Source organism: Macaca mulatta, chromosome 2, assembly GCF_049350105.2.
Source record: "Macaca mulatta isolate MMU2019108-1 chromosome 2, T2T-MMU8v2.0, whole genome shotgun sequence".
NCBI lineage: Eukaryota > Metazoa > Chordata > Mammalia > Primates > Cercopithecidae > Macaca > Macaca mulatta.
Window position 1 is genome coordinate 191,015,875 of NC_133407.1, and position 12,477 is coordinate 191,028,351.

The following is a 12,477-nucleotide window of genomic DNA, read 5'->3' on the forward strand; positions in this document are numbered from 1 at the left end:
TGATGGGAAGTTCTGCTTGTCTTACCTAAGGTTGCTCATGCAGTTGCCCTCACATTGTAGATGGAGCTGGAGTTGTCTGGAGACCTGATGGGGGATAGTATAGCAATGGGTTTCCCTTGTATCCATGTATTCGTAAGTCCTTTCCACTGGCCATGTTCTCACAGCATATTCCCTTCTGCAGTGATGTTATACTTCTTACGTGGTGGCTCAAAGCTCTCCAAAGTGCAAAAGTAAAAGTAGCCTAGATCCTCTGAAGACTTAAGCCTGCCACTGGCTAAGAATTACTTCTATCACCTTCTATTAGGTAAATAGTCACTGGGTCACCCAGATTTGAGGGACGGTAAAATAAATTTGACCACTCAAGGCAGAAGAACATGCTGTCATCTTTAAACCTATTAGTCAGTCTTTTGCCTACAATTATTTATACTGCTGTCCCATGTAAAGTACACTGACCTGCCTCTAGGATCCCGAACAATTTTATCAGATGTTCTGACTTCAAGAAATTATGAAAATGAGATATGAATGTGGCTCAGGCTCCTGAGAAGGAGTTACTCTTGAACTATAATCCTTAGAATTAAGAGGTACATTTTTACCTTCATGTATCCAGGATGCAGCTTTCTTATGCATCAGGTATAATCTACGCAAGCAAACAAAAGTCACACCTATGTAGCTTTTTCATTTAGGCCCCGCTCTACATTGAACTGAGAGTCGAAGTACTGTAGAATCACACCATTAGTATTCTTAGAAGCCCTGTTGTCTAGCAGACACATGCTGATAAGTGGCATCTTAAATTATTCTGAAGTACTAACAGAGTCTTATATCTGCAAGCTCCATATCTGAATTCACAGTTTTTTCTTTCCAGTGCCATAAATTTGATCTTTTCTTGAAACTATTTTTTTATTATTATTATACTTTAAGTTCTGGGATACATGTGCAGAACGTGCAGGTTTGTTACATAGGTATATATGTACAGTGGTGGTTTGCTGCACCCATCAACCTGTCATCTACCTTAGGTATTTCTCCTAATGCTATCCCTCCCCTAGCCCCCCACCCCCGACAGGCCTCACCGTGTGATGTTCCTTTCCTGGGTCCACGTACTTTTGTTGTTCAAGTCCCACTGATGAGTGAGGACATGTGGTTTTTGGTTTTCTGTTCCTGTGTTAGTTTTCTGAGAATGATGGTGTCCAGCTTCATCCATGTCCCTGCAAAGGACATGAGCTCATCCCTTTTTATAGCAGCATAGTATTCCATGGTGTGTCCATTGATGGGCATTTGGGTTGGTTCCAGTCTATCATTGGTGGGCATTTGGGTTGGTTCCAAGTCTTTGCTATTTTGAATAGTGCTGTAATAAACATACATGTGCATGTGTCTTCATAGTATATCCTTTGGGTATATACCAATGGGACTGCTGGGTCAACTGGTATTTCTGGTTGTAGATCCCCGAGGAATTGCCACACTGTCTTCCACAATGGTTGAACTAATTTACACTCCCATGGTAGTTCCATTTTAAAAATTTTGAGGAAACTCTGTATTGTTTTCCATAATGTCTGTAATAATTTATATTCCCATGATTAGTGTGTAAAATGTTTTCTTTTGTCTACATCCTCACCAACACTCATTTTTTTGTTGTTGTTTTTTAGATAGTAGTCATTCTAACTGGTATGAGGTGATATCTCATTATGGCCTTGATTTGCCTTCCCTAGAGAAATTCAATACTATTTTATATATCTGTTGACTTATTTCCAGATTTTTTAGTTTGAAAAATGTGTATTCAGGTTCTTTGCCCATTTTTTAATTGGGTTGACTTTTTGCTATTGTTTGGAGTTCCTTATATGGTTTGGAAATTAATCTCTCACCAGATACAAGGCTTGCACATATTTTCTCCCATTCCAAAGGTTCCTTTTTTACTCTGCTAATTGCTTATTTTGCTGTGCAGAAGCTTTTTGTTTGAGGTAGTTCTACTTATCTACTTTTACTTTCATTGCCCATGATTTTAGTGGTATAGCTAAAAACATCATTGCCCAGACCATGGTTAATAAGCTTTTTCCCTATGCTATCTTCTAGTAGTTCGCTGTTTTGTGTCTCACATTTAAGTCTTAAATCCATTTTGAGTTTATTATTGTACATAGTGTGAGATATGTATCCAATATCATTCTCTTGCATGTGGATATCCCATTTTCCCTATACTATTTGTTGAAGAGATCATTCTTTCCACATTGTGTGTTCTTGGCACCTTTGTTAAACATCAGTTGTTACGTATGTGGATTTACTTCTGGATCCTATTCTGTTCCATTGGCTGTGTGCCTATTTTTTCTGCCAGTACATTGCTGTTTTGATTACTGCAACTTTGTGATATAGTTTGAAATCAGGAAGTGCGATTCTTGCAATCCATGAACACGGATGCCATTCCACTGTGTGTTCTTTAATTTCTTTTGTCAGTGTTTTATAATTTTTAGGGTACACGTTTTTCACCTATTTGTTTAAATGGATTCCTAAGTATTTTACTATTTTTTCTGCTTTGTAAATGGCATTGCTTTCTTAATTGCCTTTTGAGATAGTTTGTGGTTTGTATTTAGAGTTGCCATTGATCTTCGTATGTTGATTTTGCATCCTTCAACTTTACTGAATTTGTTTTTTAATTCTAACAACTTTTCGTTTGTGAGTCTTTAGGGTTTTCTACATATATGATTATGTCATCTGCAGACAGAGATTGTTTTATATTTTTTTCCAATTTAGATACTTTTAAATTTCTTTTTCTTATCTAATTGTTCTGGCAAGAACTTCTTATACTCTGTTGAATGGAGGTACAAAGTGTGAGCATCCTGATCTCTACCCGATCTTAGAGAAGAAAGGCTTTCAGCTTTTCCCCATTGATTATATTAGCTATGGCATTAATTTTATTGCCCTTACTGTGTTGAGGTAAGGTTCTTCTGTGCTAATTTTGTCGTGAGCTTTTATTGTGAAATGCCTTTTCTGCATCTATTGAGGGAATCGTGTGGGTTTTATTTTTCTTTTTTATAACGTGGTGTGTCACATTGATTGATTTGCATGTGCATGTGACAAACGTTTCCTGCATAACAGGGATAAGTTCCACTTGATCATGGTGTGCAATCTTTTTAATGTGCTCTTAAAGTTGGTTTGCTAGTATTTATTGAGGATTTTTGTCTCCATGTTTTTTAAGGATATTATTATGTTGGTGCAAAAGTAATTGTGGTTATTGCTGTTGAAAATAATGGCCAAAATTGCGATAATTTTTGTACCAACCTAGACTATAGGTTTTGTTTCTTGTGGTTCTTTATCTGAATTTGGTATCAGAGTGATGATGATGTCAAATGAGTTTGGAAGTGTTTACTCTTCTGTCTGTTTATTTTTTGTAATACTTTAAGAATGATTGATATTAATTCTTTGAAGGTTTGGTAGAATTTGCCTGTGAAGCTTCTGGTACTGGGTTTTTATTTGTTGGAATGTTTTTGGTCACTGATTCAATCTTTTTATTTATTTGCTACTTTTTTTCAGGCTCTTTATGAGTTAGTTTGGTAGGTTGTATATTTTAGGAGTTTGTTCATTTCTTCTGGGATATCCAGTTGGTTGGTATATAATTGTTGATAATAGTTTCTTATGATCCTTTTCATTTCTGATTTATGTATTTGAGTCTTTCTCTTATCTTCTTAGTTAGGCTAGCTAAAGTTTTGTTGAATTTGTCTTAGCATTTAAAAAACAACTCTTACTTTTGTCGATTTTCTGTTGTTTTTCGGTTCTTTTTGATTTATTTCTTCTCTAATCCTTATTTTTTTTCTTCCTTCTACTAATTTTGTACTTAGTTTGGTCTCCATATTTTTAGTTCTTTGGGGGATATAAAGTTAGGGTTTTTATTTGACACCTTTCTCCTTTTTATGTAGGCATTTATCAATATACGCTTTCTTCTTAGGACTGCTTTTGCTGCATCCAATAGGTTTTGGTATGTTGTGTTCATTTTTATTTGTCTTGAGATTTTTTTTTTTTTTTTTTGAGACAGGGTCTCACTCAATTGCCCAGGCTGGAGTGCAGTGTGATGTGGACATGCCTCACTGCAGCCTTGACTTCACAAGCTCAGGTTATCCTCCCACCTCAGCCTCCCAGATAACTGGGACTATAGGTGTGCGCCATCATATCCGATTAATTTTTTATATTTTTGTGTGGAGACAGGGTTTCATCATGTTTCCCAGGCTAGTCTTGGACTCCTACTCTCAAGCAATCTATCCATGTTGGTCTCCCAAAGTGCTGGGATGACAGGGATGTGCCACTGTGCCTGTCAGTCTTGAGATTTTTTAAAAATTATTTTTAATTTCTCTTTGACTCAATGGTTGTTTAAAAATGTATTGTTTAGTTTCCGCGTATTTGTGAATTTTCCTGTTTACTTATTGTTACTGATTTCTAGTTTCATTCCATTGTGGTTGTAAGAGATATTTGAAATGATTTTGATCTTAAATGTTGTTAAGACTTGTTCTGTAACCTAACTATTAATCTATTCTGAAGAATGTATTTTGTGTTGTTAGAAGAATGTGTATTCTAATGCTTTTGGGTGGAAAGTTCTGTATATGTCTATTTGTTTTATTTGGCCCATAGTTTTGTTCAAGTTAGTGCTTTATTGATTTCTGTCTGGATGTTCTATACATTATTTAAAATAAATTACTGAGTCTCCCACTATTGTTGTATTACCGTGGATTTTTCCCTTTGGATATTGCTTTATATATTTAGGTTCTCTAATGTTAGGTGTGAATATGATTATAATTATTTTATCTCCCTGTTGAATTGACCCTTTTATCATCATATTATGACCTTATTTGTCTCTGTAAAGTTTTTGCTTAAATTCTATTTTGTCTGATATAAATGTAGATACTCTTGCTTTCTTTTGATTACCATTTTCATGGGATATCTTTTTCCATCCTTCACTTTCAGTGTATGTGTGTTTTTAAATATATAGTGAGTCTTCTGAGACAGCATATCACTGGTTATTGTCTTGTTTTGTTTTCTTAATCCTTTCTGCTGCTTTACGCCTTTGATTGGAGAGTTTTGTCCATTTATATTTAAAGTAATTATTTCTCACAGCTCTGGAGGCTGGATAGTCCAAAATTAAGGTGCTGACAAGGTAGGTTCATTTCGAGACTTCTTTTGGCTTATAGGCAGGCGTCATCTCTATGTGCTCACATGGCCTTTCCTCTGTGTGTAAATGCAGCAAGAGAAAATGTCTTTTCGTGCTTCTTCTTACAAGCTCACCTACCCTATCAGATGAGGGTCCCACTTTTACCATCTAATTTAACTTTATTTCCTTATAGACTCTGCATCCAACTACAGTCATATTGGGGAATTAGGGCTTCAACAAATGAATTTGGAGAGATGAGAGATTCAGTCTGTAGCATATTAAACAATGCACAAAGCTGAAGGTTTGTGCCCTAATATAATAACATAATAAAGAGGACACATCCGTATAACTAACAACTTGCCAAAAATTAGAACATTACCAATTCCTCAGATATCCCTTTGAGCCAATTCTCAAGCTACGCTACCCACCATTCTCCCCAAAGGAAACCACCATCTCGATTCTTACACCATAGATTAGTTTTCTCAATGTTCATATTCTTTCTATCTCACTTTATTTTTCCTCAATATTATGCTGAATAGATATATTCATATTGTTGCTGAAAGAATATGATGTTATTTTAGTGCTTTTAGTGATCCATCATTAGAAGAAGCAAAATGGCAAGATATAATTTGGATTTATTGTATAGTCAATATTTGCCATTCACTCATCCCAAGACTGTTGAATTTTAAGAAAGTAATCAAGTCTAACTTTACGTATTTTATCTCCAGATCTTGGTATTCTGACTGGTCCACACTTGACACTGGATGAGTATTTGGTGAGTGAAGAACCAATTAACTCTCTTTGGGAGATAGGATAGGATGAACTTTTATGGTTTCAATGATCAGATCCATGTGTATTTCTATGTGCTTGAATCCTCATTTTGCCAAATGAGAAGGAAACTCCAAGAGGAATAGTACAGGGAATAGGGATGCCTTTAAAGCTGTAGAGTTGCATTCATTTCCCATTTGGATGTTTGCTTAGGCAATGGCTTATCAGATCAGACTCTGTGCTATGTGAGCAGGAAGGAAAGGAATTAGGCGTGTGGCAAGGGTGACAGAATGGCATGCAGTGGAGCAGTGCACATTCTCTTCATGTGCTGTGAGCAGCATGTATGAGTTTCCTTTCATTCAAGGACACAACAAAAGATACCCAGACATCAGCTCCCATAACTATACTTCACAATAGAGTACCAGTCAGTGGGTAAAGGGAACCTGGTGGATCTTGCATAACTAGTCAGGTATAAGTCGAATCCCATTTGAGGTGGGTTTCAGGGCTTTCCAGAAAACTCACAAGTGAGACAACCACCAGCTATTTGATGCTTGTCATTCACAGAAGGTACTGATGAACAGGTGAGTGTAGATGCAGCAATACAGTAATGACCAATACAGAAGGTTAAAAAAAAAAATGATCCTGCAGCCCTGAGAAGTAGGTTCTTAAAGAAGGAGTGTTCCTGTGAATCAGAGTAATAGCATGATCACTTCATCTATATCAAAGCAACCATGGGTTACTGCAAACCTGAAATTGAGATCGAAATTAAAACTTCCAGCTGGATTGCAATTTTAATAACTATAAGAATGCAAAATATTATGGATGATTCCAGAGGTGATGGTATGAAAAAATATTCAGCAATTATGGTTAAAAATCAATCTCTAATAAGATTTTAATAAATTATTTTGAGTTGTAATTTTGCAATAACCATTGTCATGTACTTTTGACTTTTAAAAACACTATCATATATGTATTCCCATTTGATCTTCCCAACAATCCTGTGAACTATGAGGGTACATCAGATTAAATAGTAAGTTTAGGTCAAATGTCACTGAGTCAGTTATCTGGGCTAAGTAGAGTTTTGTGCTGTTGAGGCTAGTGTAAGATGTTAAAATCTTTCAGAGAAAATGTGTTTTTGTCTTAGACTACTATCATAGGATTTTGAGATAATGTGAAATATTGCAAGCATGTGAATGAAAATATTTTATTGTATTGCATTTCTGCAATTCAGAATAAAAATTGTTTGCTTAGTATAACATCTTTACGTCAATGGCAGGAGCTATTTACCTACAAACAGATTATCTCGGAAAAGTATAAGACACAAATCTCCATGAAATCATTCCAGCATACATGCACAAGATAAGTAACTTGACTTTAAGTTGTTTAGTCTAATGGAGAAAGCACTTGTTTTTCCAAAATGAATGTGTACTTTAAAGAAAATAAGATGTTATATTTATTTATACTATGTCCACAGACATTATAATTACTTATTTTTCTAATCAAGGCAATTTTAAGAATGTTAATCTGATTGTTACGCTGAAATAGAATGCAGATTGTTAAGAATTGTTTTATTATTTGTGATTCCATTTGCTATTTTGTCACATGAACCTTACATTTCAAAATAACCTAGTCTTACATTTAAAAATTTTGAATTATTTTTCTCCTTTTCTGTTAATCAAAACATCAAAAATGTACTTTGAAAATGAAGGTCTATAAATCAAAAGTCAGAAATTTGATGTTGGAGTTAGTCTATAAAGCCATATTGCTGGAAAAAATATATATATATTTAAATATATATATATTTATAAATTAAATATATATATAATTATATTAATTACATATATTAAATTATATATTAATATATATTAATTATATAATTAACATATATTAAATTTTATATATTAATATATTGATTATATAATTAATATATTATAATATATATTAATAAATTATATTAAATTATATATAAAAATTAAATATATACATATATTTAATTTACTACTTTAAAAAAAGCTAGGGGAGTCCTGTGAGTAAATCCATGGACTTGCAAGCTGGGATCCCATTTGGGGAAATAACAATTTTACCACTTTAATAATGTCATGGTTTTCTTGATTCAACTTTGGCTGATTCTAATTTTTTATCTCTTCACATTAAACTCATTTTATGGGGAAATAATTGTTTAATGTACAAATAAAATAGAGAATTTTCCATGTGCTAAATTCACAATTTATCAGACTTCAACAATAATGCATAAACTTTGCCCAGGCAGGCCAGAGATTGCATTAAAGTTGGAACTATACAGAGAAAATTAACATGGCTCCCATGCAAAGATAACAATTCATAAACTATTTTTTAGTTTTTAGTGTTTCTGACTCTCTAATTCTGGATTGGAAGCCCTTTCTGTATGTTATCTTAAAAACTGTACTCTCTATACTGTGGCATTTTCCAAACTATACTGTAATCTTAAGCCTCTTTTATTATAACTTTCCCACTATATTTTAAGTTCCATACAGGGACAGACTGTAATCATCTTGCTTAACATTGTATTTCCAGCAAATTAGCACAGACTTTGGCACAACCTAAGTTCTTGTTTACACATAAAGAGCTAAATGAATGAAGAAATAAAATAAGAAGTGTCCTAAGACAATAATGGAAAATGTTAGATGAAAATGAATATATTTTAGGAAATATTTTTAAAAATCCTTTTCTTTTATAATCAAATCCTCTCCTCACTACAAACACGAGTAACTATAGAAATTGATTGGGAAACCAAGGGTGAATACATATGACAGAAGGAAGAGTTTGTACCATAGTGATTTAAATAAAATCAGCAATAGATTTTGGCATGATTATAGACTGGAGAACAGATGTACATGTTGAACTCTGGGTTTCTCATATTTTTCTTATTTAATTAATGTAGTTAAATTATCATGCTCGTTTCAGTGAATACTCAATTATATACTTTGAATACTGTGAATAATTTTGGAAAAAAATAGTAAATTTGAAATTTACTTTGTTTATCCCTTTGAGACAGAATTCTAATATAACAACAGCATTTAAAAAGTAAACATTTTACTAAATGGCAGAAATTTCTAAGTTGACGTAAGTCGAACTTTAAAAGTGAAATGTAAAAAATATAATTAGATAATGATCAGAATAATTGGTTACTTTAATTCAAAATATTTGGTTCATTAATATGTATTTACTGATAAAATAAAATGTTAGCTATCCCTAAAATAGAAATAATACAACTACATGAAGAATTTGGCTTTAGATTAAATATTAGGGAATAATGCATTTTAATTCAATTTTTTTTCTTCTAAAACTCATAAGAAACAACAGAAAACAAAAGTAACAGAGAGAAAACTATGGTTTTCAGTGAGAAAGAAATACCTATAACCTTAGATCCTTAACTGAGGATGAATATGTGTCAAATACTTGCAATTGGGGCCAAATGAGAGAAAGTATTTAGAATCAATTAGATATTAAGATCTTTGGTTAATTTCTATTTTGTATGTGTGATAGACGTGAAAATTTTCTATATACCATTTCTCCATTCTTCTGTATAAATATAGCCTGAAGTGAACCTGAGTTGGTGTAGAAGGACTTTCTGTTAATTTGATCACACCTCCCTTCTCTCTTTTATAATATGAGCACCTTGGTCCACTGTATGTGATTATGACTCTGGTATTTAAACTCACTTATTTTTCACTCAACATAGTCTCTACATTCAAACGCATATTTCATCTGGTGGCTCAAGGAAACACAAATCTCTTCCAATGCAGGAAGAAAAATTTACTTCATTGGATTTACTGAGAAATGGTATGCTGGGCTTCAAGTGAAACACTGCCCCCAATTTTTTCACAGTAGATTTCCTATTCCAGATTTTTACTCCATGAAATTATGAATGATGAATGAATGGTAGATAAACTGCTTCCTAATGTAATCAAAAGTGGAAGAAAGCCAACATATACAAAATTATAATTTGAAATGGGTAAGTTTTTCAAGCACAGAGAAATTTAAAGAATATTTGCTCAATTTTCTATAAACTTTTTTGGACATATGTAATTTTCTTGGGAAATAAAAATGAGGAAATCAATAGAGGTGAAAAAAATTAAAACAAATAGAGCAATAACTATAGAATAAAACAAGAAAAAATTTTGGAGAGTTTAAACATGTAAAAAATAATAGGCCATCCCAGATGGATTCACAGATGATCTGTTTTGCAATTCCATGGAATATTAAGAATGAATTTACACTCTTCCAGACCACAGGACAAAAAAGGGACTCTTCCAAAATATTTTGCACAAAGCTAGAATTATAGTGGTACCCAAACTTGACATGTATAATACACACCCGCATATAACTACACAATGGCCTCATGTTCAATTACTGATGCAGAAATAGATAAACAATCAAAAAATCCACAATACACTAAAGAAGTTTATCAATTGACCACATTTTACTCTAGAAATTCAAGGATGGTTCAGTACAGGAGCGTTCATTTATAACTTTACCATATTCATATACAAAAGGAGAAAAACACAGCATTATCTTAATAGAAACTAAATGACATTCGTAAAGTGTGCAATATCCATTTCTGATAGCAACTCATAACAAGAGGAGAAAGAGTAGAATTTCCCATAGCCTGACTTTAAAAAGCCCACAAAACGCTTTCATTCCTAATTTTTAAAAATTCTGCTTAATGCTGAAATATGCAAATTTCTACTGAAGTGAAAAATGAGGCAAGGATATATTGTTTGATATAAAATGGCCACAAATTTTGTTTCATTCTGTCATTAAGAGCTAAAGCTTATTTTGTTGTTCTTAGTCTTGCTCTGTGACTGTTAATCGGTTGAAGTAGTGGCAGTTTCAAGAGCAGTCTTTAAAAAGACCAGACAGTTTTTGATTTCTAGGAGCTCTGCTATGTAAGAAATATGACCAGTCTGCTAGAGAGACCACATAAACAGACCAAGTGGAAAAACTTGGAACTTTTTTTTGTTTTTGAGACGGAGTCTGCCACTGTCACCCAGGCTGGAGTGCATTGGCACGGTCTCAGCTCACTGCAATCTCCGCCTCCTGGGTTCAAATGATTCTCCTGCCTCAGCCTCCCAAGTAGCTGGGATTACAGGCATGTGCCACCGCAGCCAGCTAATTTTTGTATTTTTATTAGTGACGTGGTTTCGCCATGTTGGCGAGGTTGGTCTCGAACTCCTGACCTCAGATAGAGTCTTGCTCTGTTGTCCAGGCTGGAGTGCAGTGGTACAATCTCAGTTCACTGCAACCTCTGCCGCCTGGGTTCCAGCAGTTCTCCTGTCTCAGCCTCTCAAGTAGCTGGGATTACAGGCACTCACCAGCATGCCTGGCTAATTTGTGGATTTTTATTTTTATTTTTATTTTCCTTTTTTAACATTTATTTTAAGTTCAGGGGTATGTATACAGGCTTGTTACATAGGTAAAACTTTTGTATTTTTAGTAGAGACGAGGTTTCCCATGTTGGCCAGGCTTATCTTGAACTCCTAACCTCAGGTGGTCTGCTCACCTTGGCCTCCCAAAGTGCTGGGATTACAGGCGTGAGCCACCGCACCTGGCCAGCAGAAGCTTTGAGATCACATGGAGCAGCTATCTCAGCAACCCAGCTGAACCCCCAACTGTTGCCACCTGGGTGCAGCTGCAGGAGAGAACCTAGGCAAGACCAGCACATGAACTCCAGCTGAGCCAAGGGGACCAACGCACTTTGGGAGGCCGAGACGGGCGGATCACGAGGTCAGGAGATCGAGACCATCCTGGCGAACACGGTGAAACCCCGTCTCTACTAAAAAAATACAAAAAACTAGCCGGGCGAGGTGGCGGGTGCCTGTAGTCCCAGCTACACAGGAGGCTGAGGCAGGAGAATGGCGGGAACCCGGGAGGCGGAGCTTGCAGTGAGCTGAGATCCGGCCACTGCGCTCCAGCCCCGGCGACAGAGCGAGACTCCGTCTCAAAAAAAAAAAAAAAAAAAAAAAAAAAAAAAAAAAAAAACCACGGAAAATAATTTTTGTTTTGAGCCTCTATGAGTTGAAGTAGATTGTTATGGAGTAAACAATAGCTAAAAAAGAACTGCTACTTAGAAGTTGCTCTTGAAATACAAAACTAACACACGTGGCATTGGCTTTGGGGTCTAGAGGTGAGCAGAAGCCAGAGGATTCCGAGAGACACGTTAATACAGATTAGAAAGACAGAGAAACAATTGGTTTTGGAGGCCAGAAAAAGACAACTTGTGCTATGAAGTGCTGGAAAGTTTGGCATCAGGGTTGCTGGCAGTACTGTGAAAATTTATACACGTAGTTGATCCTCATTATTCATGGATTCTGTGTTTGTGAGTTTGCCTGTTTGGTAAAATATTTGTAATCCCCAAATCAATACTTGTGGCACTGTCATTTGTAGACATGTGCATAGCAGTGAGAAATCTGAGTCACCCAACACTACGGTCCAGCTGAGGCGAACAGGGCAGTTCTCCTTGTGTTTCAGCTCCCCTACTCTATGTGAATGTTCTTCTTGCAATCTATTTAGTGCCACAATTTTTACATTTTTGTGCTTTTTATGGG